Here is a 20,244-nt window from a genome sequence, read left to right on the forward strand (position 1 = left end):
AGGTTGGGTAGGTTAACAGACAAGTCAAACAAGACACATTCAGGGGTGGTATATGACCATGTGTGGAGTAAACACTTTAGATGGGGATGGGTGTTTGGAAGTCACAAGCCCATGAGCCACCAATGAGAAACAGTGGGACTGAGGTCCCCACCCATGGGCAGTCACCACTGCACCTTCTAGGCCCCAAAGGTGGCTGTGCTCTGGGCTGTGTAGAAGGGGCAGGCTCACCCTCTAATTGTGCCACTCATCCCTCAAACTGGCGTAGCTGGTCTCAAAACTCCAGATCGAGCTTCCTACGCACCATGGCCTGGGCATGTTGATGGGTGACAGGTTCCCCTCTGTGCCCGCTCCAAGGGGGGGGCAAACCCCAACCCCTGCAGCGGTTCCACCCGAAGGTGGTGCAGGGACCACAGAGGAGGAGGTCCTAGGCTTGGCCCCAGATGTGCTGCTGCCTAGTGCTATGGCCAGCTGAGGTGGGACATGTGGGTCCGCTGGGACCAGCCTTCTTATACGAGCTATGTTGTAGCAGGTTTATGACAGATATGGGTTAGTAACAGTCAACAGCATTCAGGATTAGTTATAACAGCATGCATAGGTATTCCCATTAACCCCAAAACACCAGATTTAACACAGTTGCAGAGCAGGCAGAACAACAGTGGCCATTACAAGAGCATGCAGGTTTCATTGATGGCAACAGGCCACCAACATGGGTGTATTTTAACATGGCACATGCATAGAAACAGATGTGAATATTCATAAACCATTAGAACATATGTCCCAACAAAAGTTTGGAGTGTACACATACCAGTTGAGGTGTGTCACTGGGTTATTTTGCACATATGGTAGGGGTGAGAGAGAGAGTTCAATTAACAACTAATATATCCTTGTAGTTTTCACAACATTCTTAGTCACTGCAGTGATATTTCCCTTACATGTATTGCTACACTACCTAAGGGCCTTATATCGTACACTGGTATGTTTATAGATTATTATATATGTGACCTTGTCTTACATGCAGGCGTGACAAGATGCAGGTGTTAATGCAACATATGTTGAGAATTGCAGTCATACACTTTGTGTAAGGTGCTAGAATGACAGGTTTGTTTTCATATACATTCTATGACTGTGTACACATTTGACTATCAGTTATATGTCATTAACAGCTGCCTATATTTATTGGATCATCACACTGATTTTTTCAGGGGAACGGGGTACCAGGCTGGTGATATGGGCAAAAACAGAAAAACGGCACCAAGTAAACACACAAAAAACGATGTTTATTCAAACTAAAAACTAAAAAAAAAAAGGAAAAAAAAGGTGGGCCAGTTATCTGGACATGCTGGACAGATTGTAACAGTTGTGGGGTATGAATATGCATACAACTTTCAATTTGAACATTCTAGCAAATTCTGTACAGTTGTTGGGTGTAATTATGCATACAGCTTTCTATCTTAACATTGTTACAAAATCTGTACAGTTGTGGGGTATGGTTATGCATTCAACTGAGAAGCACTCCCAGGATTCAAACCCCTGCTGTGCGTGACAAAAAATTATAGCTAACATCACAGTACACTGTACTGTCAGGGAATTGATGTAAAGCTTTCTACTGTTTTCTATCTAGGTCTCCCTCACTTGTATAATATGACTGACCTCTTGGCACTTCCAACATTGTTATGCAGGACTTCATACACATTTTATCTGCATACCACAGTGTGGGTGACACTGCTTAAACTACAACAGTACTATTTATAGTATACAACAGTTCGCCAACATATGACAGAAAAGTAACCAGAAGCACTTCAGGGATTATACCTTTAGTCACAGATTATTGCACATTTATTTCTACTGGTACAACACTTTCTGAGGCACTTATATTTATTTGTTATGACAGTATATGCAGACTAATTACTAACTTGCCTCGCGATGCAGCCTTTGCAAACTAACGTCATGGGCTTGTTGGTTCACAGCCTGCTCATCTTCAGCTGTCGGAGGAATACAGTGATATTTAGCCACATCTATCCATAGTATACACAAGCTAGGCAATTCTTGACTACTTAGTGGAATGAGTACTTAGTACTGGGGCATTAGCCAGCTGCTGAGACTCCTGGATCCACTGTTCCAGTACCTCCCCCTCTGCCGCTTCAGGTCAGCATGGTGTTGCCTGACTTGCTCACCAGTCTGGGGGATACCAGTGGCACTGGTGAGGTCACGGGCGAGACTGTTCCAGGCTTCCGTTTTATACTCGAGCCCTGGTACTGGCCCTGCAGTAGTCTCTCCTCATGGTGTTTTACCAGGAGCCATACCATGATTTTTGACTCCTGGATGCCCCAGTGAGGCACTCTAAAATGAGTGCCTTCACCCACACTAGCCATTCTGCCTGCAGTAGGAAGCTACAACCAGTTATGAAACATATTCCCACCTGTGTGGTTTAAATACAGCCAATTACCTGCACTTTTCTGTGATTGGCCGAGTTTGGAAAGGCTAAGCTATGGGCACACCTGCTTACCCAAGGTTGGCAGTGCTTAAAAGGGTATACCACTAGGCAGATTGGATTGGCTACCCTACACATTGCTTACTCTTACTAAGTTGAGCTGTGCTTTGGTAAGCATTGCTTAATAGTTAATTTGCACTATATTTGCATTTTGGCAGTGATTTATTCTTCATTACAGGTTATATATGTGTCTGGTATCCGTGATTCATGTCTACATACATTGCATAGGGACCTGGGGACTTCTACACTTTAGTACAATAACACCTCACATCTATGCTTACTGCAGTACTTCAGTTCACATATTTATGTTATGTAGCAGGTTATAACACCTCACACTGTACATAGATTCAGTTCACATGTTTAGTTTGATTTTCCTGTGGTGAGGATTAGTTTGCTGATACCTCATTCATCTGTATTGCTATGATGACTTAGTGGTTGAGTACTTTCACTATAGTGTACAGAGTCCTGAGTTAGAGACTTACAAAGGCAGTTTATTTTGTAGCTGGGCAGAACATGGGCCGTTGGGTACAGAGTGATTAAGGCACTTTAAAGCAGTTGTACGTGGGTTTGCACTGGTTTGCACAAAGGTAAGCACTGCTAACCTCCGGTTACACTTTCTTATACTCAGTTATCTTCTACTTTGCTTAATCTGTGTAGGCAATGCTTACCCCCACGCAAACGCACGTACACACGCTTACTAGTGCTTGTATATGCTTACTTGTGCTTAAACCTGCTTACTAGTGCCTTATTCATTATGACACTGACACTTCACATGTGCATTTAATGCAGTACTCCGATTCACATTTAAATGTTATTTAGTAGGTTATACAGCAAACAATGTCAAAAAATGTTCATATACAGATCTCACATAGAAAATCGAATATGCTGCAGTGGGACTCAAACCGGGAATGCCTGCTTGTTAGGCGGATGCTCTGACAACTACACTATTGCTGTGCTGCTTCATTTGCATATATCGTCCTTGTTATCCTCTTCAGCCTTTTAAACTGCTTTAACCGTAGCTAAACAATGGGCAAATCCACGTACCTATGGTTAGCTGTACTCAGGGTTTTAAAAAAATATATAAAAGGGTTTCTTCATTTTATTTATATGTACTGTTCCTGTTGTACACATAGGAGACTGTTGGTGGGGATATGTGGACACCTATGAGTGGTCTCGCTCATTTATTTACAGTTTCTGCTGCTCTACTTTGCAGGGGCGTGTTTATTCTGAGAGCTCTGCTCTCAGACATGCCCCCTGCACTTGTCCATGCTCCATGTAGGAATAGGAGGTCAGGCAGCCCACCTTCATTAATATGCATGGCACGCTGCCATCCTCCTCCTAAACTGCCACTTCTGTGCAGGGCTAGATTAGTCCTGCACGCAAGATTAGTAAATCTGGGGGAATCTCTTCCACATTTTTAATTCAATTAATGCAACACCATCTAAAAAAGATGTCCACACACTTCTGATTTGAATCAAAAACAACAAAATGCTTTTGACTACTTCAAAAATTGCTGTTCTCTACATCATCTGTGTACTGGAGAATTTTTACTTGGAGGTTTCTACATAGAAGCTTCCTAATGCCATGTAAAATTGCACTTTATTATAAAAAAGAAAATAAGACATGGAGGTGCAATTCTAATTTAGATGCAGATTGGGAACATATGATCATGAAATTTCAATTGGTGATACCTTTTTGGGAAAAGTTTAGAAGTTTCACTAAAGCTTTCGGGTCAGACAACTGTAACATAACATAATCTCTGATTCTATTCAATGTTCCCATTCCAGGATCTGTTCTCCAGACTGAAGTGCCAATCCTATGGTCCATATTAGCTATTGCCAGAAAAGTTATCACTATGAATTGGAAAAGTGCAAACACCATCCCCCGGATTCTCAAAAGCTTGCATGGCATGCATGATTAGTGTAAGAGGAAATTTTGCCAATATGACGGCCGAGCGATCCAAGTACATGCTCGTTTGACGTGTGTGAGTGCTCTAGTAATAGTGCTGCACGTTCCCAGCCCCTGTATGAAAGTTACCCTATTTGCAGGTGAAAACCATGCAAATGAGGTAAATCTGCCATCCAGGAACATGAATCAGAGCATGCAGGACCAGCGTAATATGCAGAAATGTACTCGGTTAGTAACTGAGTAAGGTACAGCAAAATCCAAAATGGAGCTATGATAGCTCCAATTAAAGGCTGCATATGATTGAGAAAGCATGCCAATGGCCAAGTATAAGGCCATTGGCATTGCAAACAATACAAAAAATAAAAAAAAAAATCAACCTTTATTTTATTTTAAGCTGAACTCTGCTGATTAAGCATAGGGCAGCGACATCCAAACGGGATTGGGGGAAAATAATAAAATACACCTAAAATAAGCATTCTAACTGAAATCAGTATTCTGCCGTGCAAGTCAATGGCAGGCAGAAGACAACCTGGCCAGTGAATAATGGTTGCTAAGAGGGGAGGCTCAGTGTGAGACATGTAACTATGCATTAGCAGGCAATCCTATGCAAATGAGGGGAAGGATAGTGAATCCCAGTTTTCCCCAGCATGTGAGGCAGGCCCCAACAGTGTAAGAGTATGAATAGCTGAGTGCAAGACTAGGAGGTAGGTGACATCATGGGTGGGTGTGCCAGGCATACTGTAAGCGGATTGGAGCCCTGTGGCTTGGGTTTGTGCCTAGCGTAGTACAGCTAAGCTAGGGGGTGTGTCTAAATCTGCCTAGCACTCTCTACGAAGTGTAAGCGGGTGTACGTGCCGCGCACTGGGTTTTACAGGAAAAAAAAAGTTAAACTAAGAAATAGCAGCAGTGTGCACATATGAGCACTCTGTATGCACGGCGCGTACACAGGCTTAAACAGAAAGGCAATGGGAAGGCAAAACAGCAGTAGGAAAGTATTCAAGGAGAACTAGCTTAGCTGGGAGGTGAAATGTATCAGAATCAGCCAGTTACACAGGCATCAGACCAGCCCAGCCCAGCACAGAACACTACTATAAACTAAGCAAACACCTTCCCCTCTGGTTTTTCCCACACTCTACACCACCGGTGTATACAAGCGGGGAAATTTTAACAAACAAACCTACAAAATGAGAAGGGCTGCAGCAAGCTACATAGAACAACATGTGCAAGAGGCTGAGGGTGGCGAGGATGTGAATGCTGCTGAACAACCCACAGTGAAGAGACGGAGAAGAGAGTACAGACCCAGGGTAACCTACCAGGGGCTACATGAGCTGGAGATAGTGGAGTGCTATAGGGTGGAAAGGGACCACCTACAGCAAATTGTTGAGCTGTGTGGGCCACACCTGACACACCAAACTGACCGAGGGAAACCCATCCCAGTGGACACGAAGGTATGTGTAGGCCTAGGTATACTAGCCACAGGTACATCCCAAAGCAAACTGTGGATATCATGGGGATCTCACAGGCATCAGCATCCAGAGTATTCCACCAGTTCCTGGATGCCATGTTAGCACATGCCTGTGAGCATGTATATTTCCTCAACACCCGTGAGGTGTTGACCAGCAATATGTGTTTCTTCCACCAAATAACAGAATACCCTGGGGTAGTGGGTGCTATAGACTGCATGCACATATGCATAAAAGCACCACCCGGTGAGCAAGGTAGGGCCTACATCAACCGCAGGAACATTCCCTCCATCAATTGCCAGTTTGTTTGTGATGCCCAGGGCATTATAATGAATGTGTGTGCTGGCTGCCCTAGAAGCTATGACGATTCCAACATATGGCATCTGACGCAGCTGTACCAGAGATTTGCCAGTGTGGGCATCCCCTACGGTCACCTAGTGGGGGATGCTGGGTACCCACTGGAGCCGTGGTTGATGACACCCATCAGAAATTCACACACACCTGAACAACAATACCATAATGAGCCACAGGCACTGGCTAGACATGTAATAGTGCATGTGTTTGGGATGCTCAGGACATGGTTCTGGTGTCTGGATACATCCAATGGAGCCTTGTAGTATTAACCAGCTACATGTACCCAAATTGTCATGGTATGTGCTATGCTACACAATATGATCCTGAGGAAACAGCTCCAGCAGGAACAGCATGAGGCAGGGCCACATAGCCCCCCACCAATGCCAAGGCCTGCACAGGCACAGAGCAACCCAGAGGAGGAACAGCCTAAGCCTGCTCCAGTAGGCAGCAGGAGGCATGCCCAGTATGCCCTGGCCTTGGCTAAGAGGCAATGCATAGCACATGCACTGACACAGTAGGGACCCCAGGGAATGACACCTCTCTCTGACTCGCACATACAGTAAAAGGGATGCCAAATATGACAATACCTGTGCTCAACCATTTATAGGGAGTGTACTATGTGTATATGACATAGGCAGCCCTCCAGCACCATCCACAAGTCTGGCACACCCTCAAGGTAAGTCAATCAACCTACCAATTTTCAACTGGAGTAGAATGTGTTGTTACCTGTAGCTATGGTATGGATGTGAGCATGCAAGGGAATTGGGTGGCTGAATGTTATGGCAGCAGACAGTAGACACCCATAGTGGCAGCATGACATCTGCAACCCATACTAAAGTCACCATATTAGCCAGTACTACACAGGTTGACAAAACCCACTGCAGTAAATGTGCTGTGCGACATGTGTGTCCATATAACCCACACATGCCGGTCAGGATGGTTCACATACCCAACAACAGTCTCAGCCAGCAGGACAGGTGTAGACAAACCCAAACAGAGCCTGTTACATGGCCCCAGAATGATTGCTATAGTTAACCTCCCCCCCAGGCCTACACAGACAGACCACAGCACGGCAGGCAGTGGGATGTTAGTTCTGAAGGGTAGGAAGACAGACAATAATATGTAGGACAACCAAAGTCATGATTTGTAGTACACTGGTATGCCTTTAGTCAGCATGATAGTTAGCAATACAGAATGAAATGGAGTACCTGACATACCAGTACAGTAATAGCGAATATGTACATGTTTCACATGTTCCCCCCTCATCCTACATAGTAATGTAATAACAGACAGGTGTGCCCCCCACCCCTGTGTAGAAATGTAGAAATAGTCAGGTGTGCCCCCTCATCCTACATAGTAATGTAATAACTGTCAGGTGTGCCCCCCAACCCTATGTAGAAATGTAGAAATAGTCAGGTGTGCCCCCCCATCCTACATAGTAATGTAATAACAGTCAGGTGTGCCCCCCCACTCCTGTGTAGAAATGTCGAAACAGTCAGGAGTGCCCCCCCCGCTATGCAGAAATGTAGTAACAGTCAAAGCCAAATGATCGATGGATACCCTGCAGGGATAGCATGCTACCTGTTGGTGTAGAACACAAAGATCAGCACTGCAGCACAAACTACCTGGACACGATCCACAGATTCAATATGGACAGCCATACTGGGCATGCTCACACACTGAAACACATGAAGGCCATAACTGCAAATACCAGTGGACCAGACGTATTTGGCTGTTGCAGTTGTTAGTGCAGACATTTGTCAGTATTGACCACTCATGCCTTGCACACACAGTGGATAGGAATACAGATATATATGTTAGGACAACACACTATAATAAGCCAAAGGTAGATGCACATAGATTTGTGGAAGAGGGTTACTGTGACAAGGAGCCATCCAGACCTGTCCCACCCAGCACACAGCCAAAGTGCCCCAAACACATGAGGTGCAGATGTCACTCACTGCAGATACTAGCCACCAGTATCTGTCAGCATTACAGACTATGTGGTACACATGCCAGCTGTGCAACATGACTGTACAAGGAAGTAGTCATCTAGCATCTGTATATACATACCTGTGACATATGACCCCATGTGTTCCCGCATGAGGTCTGTCAACCTGTACATGAATGGGTTATGGCCCATGCACAGACCACCCTTCCCATAGCCCTACTATGACAACCATGCTGAGGTAATCCAATGTGAAATACACCTTTGGGAGAGTTGCAACCCAGTAATCTTTGTAGCGCATCCCATAACTGTGCACTGCTGTAGTATGATAAACTAGTTAGGTAGGAGTTTTAACCCCAGACTTGGCAACTATGTGTGTGCATTTGTGTACATCTCTGACTGTGTACAGAGCAATACTTTTTAGGGTGCTCACACTCCTTACAATTTATATACTCAACTTTGGCAAGGTTGCTGATGTCACCCACCTAGAAATACACCTCTGGGAAGACTGTTGCAGAGTAATCTCTGTATTGTGCCCTGTAACTGCATACTGCTGTAGTGTGATCAAGTAGTTAGGTAGGTGTTCTAATCACATGCTTGGCAACTGTGTGTGTGTGTGTGTGTGTGTGTGTGTGTGTGTGTGTGTGTGTGTGTGTGTGTGTGTGTGTCTGTCACTGATAGTGTGGAGAGCAATACTTTTTAGGGTACTCACACACCTTTCAATTCATATACTCAACTTTGGCAAGGCTGCTGATGTCACCCACCTAGAAATACACCTCTGGGAAGGCAATTGCCTAGTAATCTCCATAGTGCATCCTGTAACTGTGTACTGCTGTAGTGTGATAAAATAGTTAGGTGTTTTAACCTCAGACTTGGCAACTGTGGGTCTGTGTGTGCGTGTCTGTCTGTCTCTGATTGTGTAGAGAGCAATGCTTTTTAGGGTACTCACACTCCTTACAATTCATATACTCAAATTTGGCAAGGTTGCTGATATAACCCACCTAGAAATACACCTCTGGGAAGACTGCTGTCTAGTAATCTCTGTAGCACGTCCTGTAACTGTGTACTGCTGTAGTATAATAAAGTAGTTAAATAGATGTTCTAACCTCAGACTTGGCAAGTGTGTGAGTTGTTGTGCGCGTGTATGTCTGTCTCTGATTGTGTAGAGAGCAATGCTTTTTAGGGTACTCACAAACCTTACAATTCATATACTCAACATTGGCAAGGCTGCTGATGTCACCCACCTAGAACTACACCTCTGGGAAGGTTGTAGCCCAGTAATCTCTGTAGCGTGTCTGGTAACTGGGTACTGCTGGAGTGTGATTTAGAACTGTGGTAGGGTTCCATCTCCACCCATGGCAGTTATGGATGTTTTGTGTGTGTTTCAATGTCTGTGTATGGAGCAATGCATCATAGGCTAGTTACTTGCAGTACATTTCAAATGCCCTACTTTGGTAATCCTGCTAATGTCATTCATTGTGAAATGCACCTTTGGGGAAGGAGTACTCCAGTAATTCCTGTGGTGTGTCCTATAAGAGCACCATGCTGTAGTATGATATAGACCTCTGTCAGGGGTTCTGTACCCACACATGTCGGTTGTGGATGTTTTGTGTGTGTCTCACTGTCTGTGTAGGGAGCAATACATTTTAGGCTAGTCACTCGCAGTACATTTCAAATGCCCTACTTTGGTAATCCTGCTGATGTCTTTCCTTGTGAAATACACCTTTGGGGAAGGCATTCTCTAGTAATCCCCATGGTGTGTCCTATAACAGCCCCATGCTATAGTGTGATATACACCTCTGTCACGGGTTCTATACCCACACATGTAAGGTATGGATGTTTTGTGTGTGCCTCACTGTCTGTGTAGAGAGCAATGCAATTTAGGCTAGTCGCTCGCAGTACATTTCAAATGGCCTACTTTGGCAATCCTGCTGATGTAATTTAGTGTGAAATACACCTTTGGGGAAGGAGTACTCCAGTAATGTCTGTGGTGCATACTATAACTGCATAGTGCTGTAGTGTAATAAACTAGTCAGGTAGGGGATCTACTCCCAGACATGACAGGTGTGTGTTTGTAACTCATATCCTGGGTTGAGGTGGATATGCGTGTGTGACACCTGGACCCAATGTGTGGTGGGTTTTGTAAAATCCTTGAATGGTGGCCCTAGTACATATCACAATGTCCACTGTACAGGGATAACAGCTGTGAAATAGCTGAGAGGCAGGGGTGCATACCCATTAATGTGACATCAAGGCCAGTCAATCACAGTTAGCAACCCCAGTATTACACAGAGCACACTCTCACCCATGTGGGTAGTACACTGCATATTGGTCACTGATAGTAACTATGGAATGATATCAGTGGGCTAGTACACTGCATATTAGCCACTGATAGTATCCATGGAGTGATATCAGTGGGCTACAGAGGGATTGTTACCCTACCCATTTGTCCAATATGCACATACATGCAGGCAGTGCACCTTCCCCAATGGACACCTGCACCACCTGTGCTGCCTTCACATGTGACCCACAACAGACATACCATGCCTGGCAACATGTCCTGTATGGACAGATGTCACTGACACCAGGGAATGCTGTTAGCATGCTATCAATGTAGGTGCAGGGTAAACCTGCTGCTCATTATCTGTCCCTGCCACAGGTGGGCAAGACTGACACATCTGAAGATAATCTGTGTTCACAACATGGGCCAGACACCCCAGGAACAGTTCCACATGTCACTGTACATGCATGTGGGAGATGTGCACATCCTAGACACTGTCCATGTCATGGACTAAGTAACACATACATGGCAAGCGATGCACAGCATTGACCACACACAATAGTATACAATACCCACCTGTGTGGGCAAATGCAGAAACTACAGCCCTAAGCCACAATGCAGACCGTTGTCATGTGGCCTGATGCCAAGGTATACCCATTGCCTACCCTTGTATATCCTGCTGGCACAGTTGACCACCACACACCCATGCACCCATGCATGTCAGTACTGACACCCTATGTGTTTGTGTGTGTGTTGTATAGTGTGTATGTCCACAACCACACTCACTACAACCCATATAGGCATACTGAAGCATGCTGCCTGATGTCTGACACCTCCTCATAATCTTTTCCCATACAACCTCCGTATGAACCATGTGGTGCATGTGATACCTGCACAGTGATGTGTTGTGGCAATCGCACTTCTGATGGGTTGTACTCCTGGTGCTGCCAAGTGTGTAAATGTGTGTGTGTCCCTGTGAGAGTGGGGCTGTGTTGACGCTGACACCTGTTCATGTGGACAGGCATGTGTACGTCACCTACTGTATAGCTACCATATCCCTGTTGCAGATGTCACTCACCATCACATATATGTTCTGAGTGCTCCACAACAGGTAACACATGTGATGCATCCAATAACTGCATGGAACTGTGATAACACAACATAGTTGTTGGGGGTTTGATACCCTGTGCTGGTAGGTGTGTGACACAAACATGCTTCAGTTTTACTCTCCCTCCCCTCCCTGACATGTATTTGCCTCCGTCTGCCTCTCCCACCCCCTCTCTGGTGGATGTGGAGACCCTCACTTGCTTTGCTTAGGCAGCAGCATGTGTATTTTAAGTGATGCTCATGATCAGCTGATGTCCTCTGCATGAATTGCAGCCCTGCCCTAGCTGATTGCATGTGGAACAGCTGTGGTAACATTCCCATAGCCAATTGCATGGAAACACACTCCAATATCTAGGAACATCATGGTGGTGTTGGCCCTTTTCATTCACTATGAGCAGGAACTAGATCTGTTGTTTGGCAAACAGCATCTCAGGTGGATTGGGGATTTACCTCTAACAACATACACTGTGGAAAGAGGGCAGCAAATAGGAGGGGGAAGTGCCGAACCTGACTACAGACTGTAAGTGCTGCTATACTGCATTTGGAGTAATGTTGGTTTCACAGTATTTGTCTGGATATGGCTGTCATACATGTCTCAATACCTGCCATGTCAGTTTCATGTTTATGAGGAATCCCCATCTGCAGGGTCATCTGCAGACTGGGCAGTGCTGTGCCTTTGGTTTCATATGTTACCCATGGAGCATCTATCTGTGGACTGCAGAAGGTAGTGTGAGGATTGCAGTCTGTAGATGGTGAAGGCCATGACAGTTACTGACTTCATATCCCTCACAGGACATATGTTGCAACAAACCCCATTTACAACAGTGAATGTATGAGGTTATCACAGCAACATGACAATATTGGTACTGTGTATGTGCTCCCAGCCACACCTCTGTCAACCTTTGTACATATGTTGTGCAAGAAGTGGTGCATATGTGCTGTAAACCAAAATTAGTGTCATCATATCTGATAACAAGCCAGTGATATATCAGACTGCTACACATATTATGTACAGTAGGGGTTATACTTCATGACATAACCTGGGCATTATGTGGATGTTTATACAGTACTGAGGTTTGTGTACTTATGGTGGATATCAACAGTGTGTGTGTATTGTTAATATGTACTTTAGCCTGTGTACAGACTGTGGTAGCTGTCATTGTTCAAGCCCCCCCCCATCTGATGTTACATGCTGCCCCACTGTATCGTACCGTATTGGCTTACATGTTTGTAGGGCCATACCCACACATGTCCCATACCACAGACAGCCATCGGACCAAACTGTGTAGCCGCCCAGTATATGTAGGGTCAGTCTGTGAATGGCACATATGAGAATGGTGTAGAACAGATAGGCCATATACTGTAATATTATGCTAGCTTACCATATGTGGCTGTGGCTGTGTTCACATTGGTTGCGGTTATGCACTTTCACACAGGTGTATCTTACCCTGTGCTGTGACATGCCTCTTGAGCCTGCTATATATGCAGGTACATGTACATTCCCCCATAGGAGATGTAGGCCAGTGTTGAGCCAATCTGCCTGCAGCCTGCACAGTGCATTGTTAAATGCCTAACAGCTTAGTGTACTTACCCAGTGAGATGTCATGTGCAGATACTTGCCAGATGTACTGCTGCTGGGCCTCCCTTACAAGTCATGTATGTAAGACAGAGCAGTGGGATGCTGTACAGATGTATGTCAATATCTAGTGGGTAGTATGTGGTCATGGCACACCTGTACCAGCGGTCATTATGTGTCAGGCCAGACAGGAGTGTGTGAATGCATAACCTATGGTGGCAAATGTATACCAGTTGTTATGTGTTATACCCATCTACATGGCTGTCTACATCCATATTGTCATGCATGGTACACATGTTGTGCACTAAGGGCTTATGTCTATACCTTTGGACTGTACAGGGTGTGTCAGAACTTCCACATATATTGGCCAATATCTCTGCTGCAGTCCACAGGGGCATTACATGCTAGCAGCGGCACTTTACAATCATGTCCTTAGGATGTCTCTCAGTAGCCAATGGCACACATGTTATAAGCAGATGTGACCTCCCACACTCACCATGTCTGTGAAGTCAATTCCAATGACAGTAGCGATAGTCTACTAATATACCTGCTATGCATATCTGACATCCCCTTGCACTACGACTTTGGGACTATAGGGGCTAGGGCAGGGCTGCACTCCACGTCCAGGACATATGGTGGAAATATATGTACATATACTTATCCAGATAGCCATATATATATGATCACACATGTGTAGTACTTCACATTACCACTGTCATGGCAACCACCCACTATAAATCCCTACATCATGTGGGCGTGGTCCCTTTATATTTCCTGTGTGATGGACATCCTTCCCGTGTGTGGGCATCAGTGTTACAGCGAGCAGGTAGCAATACCTCTTACAGGAGAACCGGCACACTCAGGGCAGCCACATATTTGTAGGGGGATCAAGAACAACAGACAAACTGTGAGTAGAGGTTTGTTATGCTTTGTATAGTACTGGTGTTACAGTGTGTGTGTGTGTGTGTGTGTGTGTGTGTGTGTGTGTACATACTAGTTTACCTTGGAATGCAATCTGTCTGCATAGCTCACAACTGTGGGCCTATCCTCTTGCTGGACAGAGGTATGCCTATCATGTTTTGTCTGTCCACCACACAGGTCCTGTGTCAGATATTACACTGGCAGTGTGTGTGTTGAGTGCTATCAGTACATGGCTACATCCATTTCTGTTTCTAACCTCAATTCCCTAACTACAGCTATGTTGCAGACTATCCTGTAACTCCAGCAACTTGCTTAGTGTATGGCTACAATGTTCCACATATGTGCCTGTGTTCCAGCCTCTGTCCTCCACCTAAATACCAAACTTTGCACATATGTCATGCTGTTGAGGGTTGATCTGTAGTGTGCTGTGAGTATATCACACTGCCATTGCTGCCATCAGTCCACTGCTGTTGTATCCTCCACAGATAGAGTGGGCCTGGGGCCATATATGTGTGGGCATCACCTACACAATACATGTGTGCCCTTATGCACTCCAGAGGCCAGTGCATGTAACAGTGGTATATGGCCCTGTATTACTGAGTCTGGGGGAGAGCACCATAAATGACCTAGGCTGTTATAAAATGTGGGGGTATCAGGGGTGAGCTGCCGTAAGGTATCTGGATGTACAGTACCATATACTTCAACTATATTTACATTACTTACATGAATTGGGGTAATGCAAGCCTACTGCATCCTGCCATACAGACTGTTTTGTTTGTCAGTGTGCTCGTGATGGTGTAAGTTATGCCTTGTTATGTAACAGTTGCAACTCATTTGACCACATAACGTCTTTACCACCTACTGAGTTTGTATAGATTGTAGATAGAGGCTGCTGAACTACACACCTGCATTACATACTGTTGATTGTTTGGTATTCTGTGGCCCAGTCTGTCTTCACTATTGGAGGGCTTGGCCTGGACAGCAATAGTTGTGAACCTTTACAGACTACTGTATTAGTATAACTGTTTCACGGTTGCAGTACTCTGTTTATGTGGTTGTCAGTGTCTGAACAGATATATGACATGGCATATAGAACTGTAATAGTACACTATTAAAGGTTTTTCATTTCTGCCAACCTGTGTGTGGTGTCTTGCCTATGATCTCTGCATGGGTATATGTTGCAGGCAACTATTGACATATGTATGGGTGGCCCATACAGTGTTCAATTGTTCAGGTGTTAACTGTAGGCATAGTGGCTGTTCCATATTGTGTGCACCTTCTACATATGTATCTTACTGTACATATATCTGCATGTGTATGTGTAGTCACATGCATATCAATATATATATATATATATATATATATATACACACACACACACACACACACACACACACACACACACACACACATGTATGTATATCTGTATCTGCATATCTATATCTGTGTATCTGTATCCTGGGGATGTTGATGGCTTCCACATATTACATTTCCTATGGGAGACAGACTGTACTGCATGATATGTTAACAATACCAGCCTGACATCATACAGGTGGGATGGCTTACTGTTAACATCTTGTGGCCATGTCATGTCAGGTCCTGGTAATGGGATCTGCAACACTTGGTAGTGTATTTCAGGGTGGATGTGTTTGGCTGTGGGGGGATGCCTACTTATACAAGACATATAGTGTGTGGGGCCTCACAACCCCATTAACGGTGCATGTGAACATATGTGTTTTTGTTAATCTGCCATTGCTATCAACAGATGCATGGCCATATATACCTATATAGATATATATATCTGCTAACATAGATATAACTATATCCATATATATCTACATAGATATATATCTGCGTACACATATGTAACATGTTGTGTATATGTAGACATATAGGTGTAGACACATATATGTATCGATGTAGGCATTTGCATGTATATATGTGCATATATATTGATATATGTATATAGTTGTAGACATATATATATATATATATATATATATATATATATATATATATATATATATATCACTACACAGTCAAAATCAGCACAACAAATGATGTAAAAATAAAAAAAACACAGAAGTCCAGAAATAGATGCTTAGCCAACTTTAATGGCTAACAGATATGTTGTATCTGTTTAGATATTAATATATCTACACACACATACATCTAGATGTTGGTATACATTTTCTGTACTGTTGTATGACTGGAGTGGATGATATGTTTCTGAAAACATCACATTTCTTTGTATCTGTCATGGCTTAGTGGTAAATCACTTTGTCTATGGTGTGCATGGTCCTTGGTCTGAGCCTTGCAGGAGCTGTTTACTTTGTTGCTGGGCAGAACACTGGCGGTTGGATACTGAGTGATTAAGGCACTTTAAAGCAGTTGTAAGCGGGTTTGTGCAGAGGTAAGCACTACTAACTTCTGGTTACAGTGTCTTACACTGAGCTGCTATATTGCTTAACCTGTGTAGGCATTGCTTACCCCTGCGCAAACAACCTTAAACCCACTTACTGCTGCTTAAAAGTGCGTACTGCTGCTTAGCCCTGTGCTAATTTCTTTAAAAGAAAAGAAAAAAGGGTTGATAGGAAAGTGGTGAAAAAGGGGCACAAAAAGGGAAAGACAGTAGGGAAAATAGCCAGGGATGTGCAGGAAGGGTGTGGGGAAGGTCCATAGCTGCCCATTTTTCTACAGCAACAGATGTGCATATACACTGAATTTGGAGGTAGATTTGGACATTCAAACCCCTGGGAGAGGGGTGAAGACAACATAAATTTGTTGTGATGTCATTTAGACTAGATTACACGTATCCAGTGGACACGTGTGCAAAATGGACAGCTATGTATAGGGCAAGATTTTTTTCTGGGAACAGCTTGCCCTTTTCTTTTTTTCAGGTGAGAGTGGGATGTTGGGGAGAGGTAGTAGGTATATTTGGGGAGGTAGGTTGGGTAGGTTAACAGACAAGACATACAACACACATACACAGGCAGTATATGACACATGTGGGGGTAAACACCTTAGACAAGGAGGGATGTTTGGAAGTTGCAAGCCCATGAGCCCCTAAATGGAAACAGTGGGACTGAGCTCCCCACCCATGAGCAGTGTCCACTGCACCTTCACGGCCCAAAAGGTGGCCGTGATGGGGGCTGTGTAGGAGTGGCAGGCCCACCCTCTAATTGCGCCACTTGGCCCTCAAGCTGGTGAAGCTCATTTCAAAATGTCCTATCGATCTCGCTATGCACCTTGACCTGGACCTGACGACGGGTGACTGGTGCCTCTCCACCCCACTCCCAGGGGGGGCCGAGCTCCATCCCCTGCAGCGGTTCCACCCGAAGGTGGTGCAGGGCCTACAGAGGAGGAGGTCCCAGGCTGTGCCCCAGACATGCTGGTGTCCGGTGCCATGGCCAGCTGAGGTGGGACAGGTGGGTCCGCTGGGACCGGCCTTCCCATACGAGCTATGGTGTTGCAGTTAACAGACAGATATGGGTTAGTAATAGTCAACAGCATTAAGGATTAGTTATAACAGCATGCATAGGTATGCCCATTAAACCAAAACACCAGATTTAAAACAGTTGCAGAGCAAGCAGAACACATGCATATATGGAACAACAGTGGCCATTACAACAGCATGTAGGTTTCATTGATGGCAACAGGCCACTAATATGGGGGTATTTTAGCATGGCACATGCATAGAAACAAATGTGAATATTTGTAAACCAATAGGACATATGTCCCAACAAAAGTTTGGAGTGTACACATTCCGATTCAGGTATGTCATTGAGTTATTTTTGCACATATGGTAAGGGTGTGAGAGAGAGAGAGAGAGTTCAATTAACAACTAATATATCCTTGTAGCTTTCATTACATTCATAGTCACTGCAGTGATCTGTCCCTTACAAGTATTATTACACTACCCAATGGCCTTATATTGTACAATGGAATGTTTACATATTATTATATACGTGACCTGTGTCTTACATGCAGGCATGACAAGATGCAGGTGTTAATGCAACTTATGTTGAGAATTGCTCTCATACACTTTGGGTGAGATGCTGGAATGACAGGATTGTGTTCTTATACATTCTCTGACTATGTACAAGTCTGAATATCAGTTATATGTCATTAATGGCTGCCTACATTTCTTGGATCATCACACTGATTTTAAAGGGGAATAAGGTACCAGTCAGGTGATGTGGGCCATTTATCTGGACATGCTGGACAGACTGGAACAGTTGAGCGGTTTGAATATGCTCACAACTTTCTATTTGAACATTCTAGCAAATTCTGTACAGTTGTTGGGTGTAACTATGCATACAGCTTTCTATCTGAACATGGTAACAAAATCTGTACAGTTGTGGTGTATGATTATGCATACAACTTACTAGCACTCCCTGGATTCAAACCCCTGCTGTGTATGACAAAAAACTTACAGTTAACATCACAGTACACTGTGATATCAGGGAATTGATGTGAAGCTTTCTAATGTTTTCTGTCTAAGTCTCCCTCAGTTGTACAATATGACTGACCTCCTGACACGTCCAACATTGTTGTACAGACCTTCATACACATTTTATCTGCATACCACAGTGTGGTAACACTGCTTAATACAACAGTACTATTTATAGTATGCAACAGTTCAACAACATATGAAAGAAGAGTAAACAGAAGCACTCCAGGGGATATACCTTTATTCACAGAATATTACACCTTTATTTCTACTGGCATGACACTTTCTCAGGCTCTTATATTTATTTAAAATAAAAATAAAGTCACTACTTCGTGAGTGCCTCTCCCTATAATATGAACAATAAATAACAAAACAAGTATCGGGAGGGCAGAGCGGCAGATAACAGTATCTCGCATAAGCTATCCAAACACTAGGAATATTCCAGAGTTCTTGTATCACCAGCCAAAAAATAATTTAGATGTAACTCTCTTCTCTATAGCCTTTCGGCACGGCAATAACAACAATCCACAAGCAGTTTTCACTTCACAAGGGATGATTCAATTAAAACTCCTGCTCCATTCCATAAAGAGCTTTATTAATACATGAAATAGGCTAGCGCTTCCACCCGTAGGCTTCCTCAGGCCATTAAAACTTAACAAATCTAATACCTTTATATACATTTTTCTTCCCGCTAACATTGAAGTCACTTTCTGCCATTATGCCAATTAGCACTAGCAGTGCGTACAAAAGACTTTCTAACTATAACATAATACATATTATCCTTGCTACACATGCATGAATATACTAATAATAATATTAATATTAAATTTTTTTCTTAAAAGATCTTGTATTATGACATATTAAACAATATAATTGCATAATACTTATAACTGAACTCAGATATACAAAAAATAAAAATTATTAATACAATAGATTTGTAACTGAGCTCAGGTATATAAAAATATATAAAATGTTTGTATATAAAAGGACGAATAATTTCCATCTTAGTTTCATCATAAATCAATTTATATTTATACAAACAATTCTAAAATAAACATAATGTATATATACATACGTGTACTATACATAAAATTGAATGACTTATATGCATTTTTCAATATTAATATTATTATTAGTATATTCAATATTTAATATTAATTTAAGAACTCTCTCCAAGAGACTGTGTATTTTGTTTTTGACCTAGTAAGACATCAACTCATTACCACATCTCCACTTGCCCTGCTGTAAGTATGTTTTTAGGGTATAGTAACTCTCTTGATTCAGATAGGAATATAATAAAGTATAGTTTAGATGTTTTCTTTATTAAGCAAGACTGTCCTGTAATGTTTTAAATATTTCCTGTGATTTTGAACTCTGATGTAACTGATTCATCTTGTTATTTTATTTATTATTAAATATATTTAAACATTTTAATTGTGACTGGTCTGTTTAGAGATATTTAAGCTCTTGGTGTACTTGCACGTCTATTTGGTGACATTGTACAGGCACTCCTAAATGGCCTTGCTGTTGGTCAGACCACTAATTGGATTAATAGTAACATTACACAGTAAGATTGGACACCCTTTGCAAAGGGCCTTAAAGTAGCTAGGTAGTGACTGGTGGCAGTGGAAACTGCTTTATGGCCTGGGCAGAAGGGGGCATAGCTAGTAAACCTGTGCCAGCCTTTCTCATGTGTGTCAGCTTCTTGGGCAGGGACACAGCACTGGTTGGACAGAGAGGGT

This window comes from Protopterus annectens, chromosome 2.part2, assembly GCF_019279795.1.
Source record: "Protopterus annectens isolate FY-2018-M chromosome 2.part2, PAN1.0, whole genome shotgun sequence".
Classification (NCBI taxonomy): Eukaryota; Metazoa; Chordata; order Ceratodontiformes; family Protopteridae; genus Protopterus; species Protopterus annectens.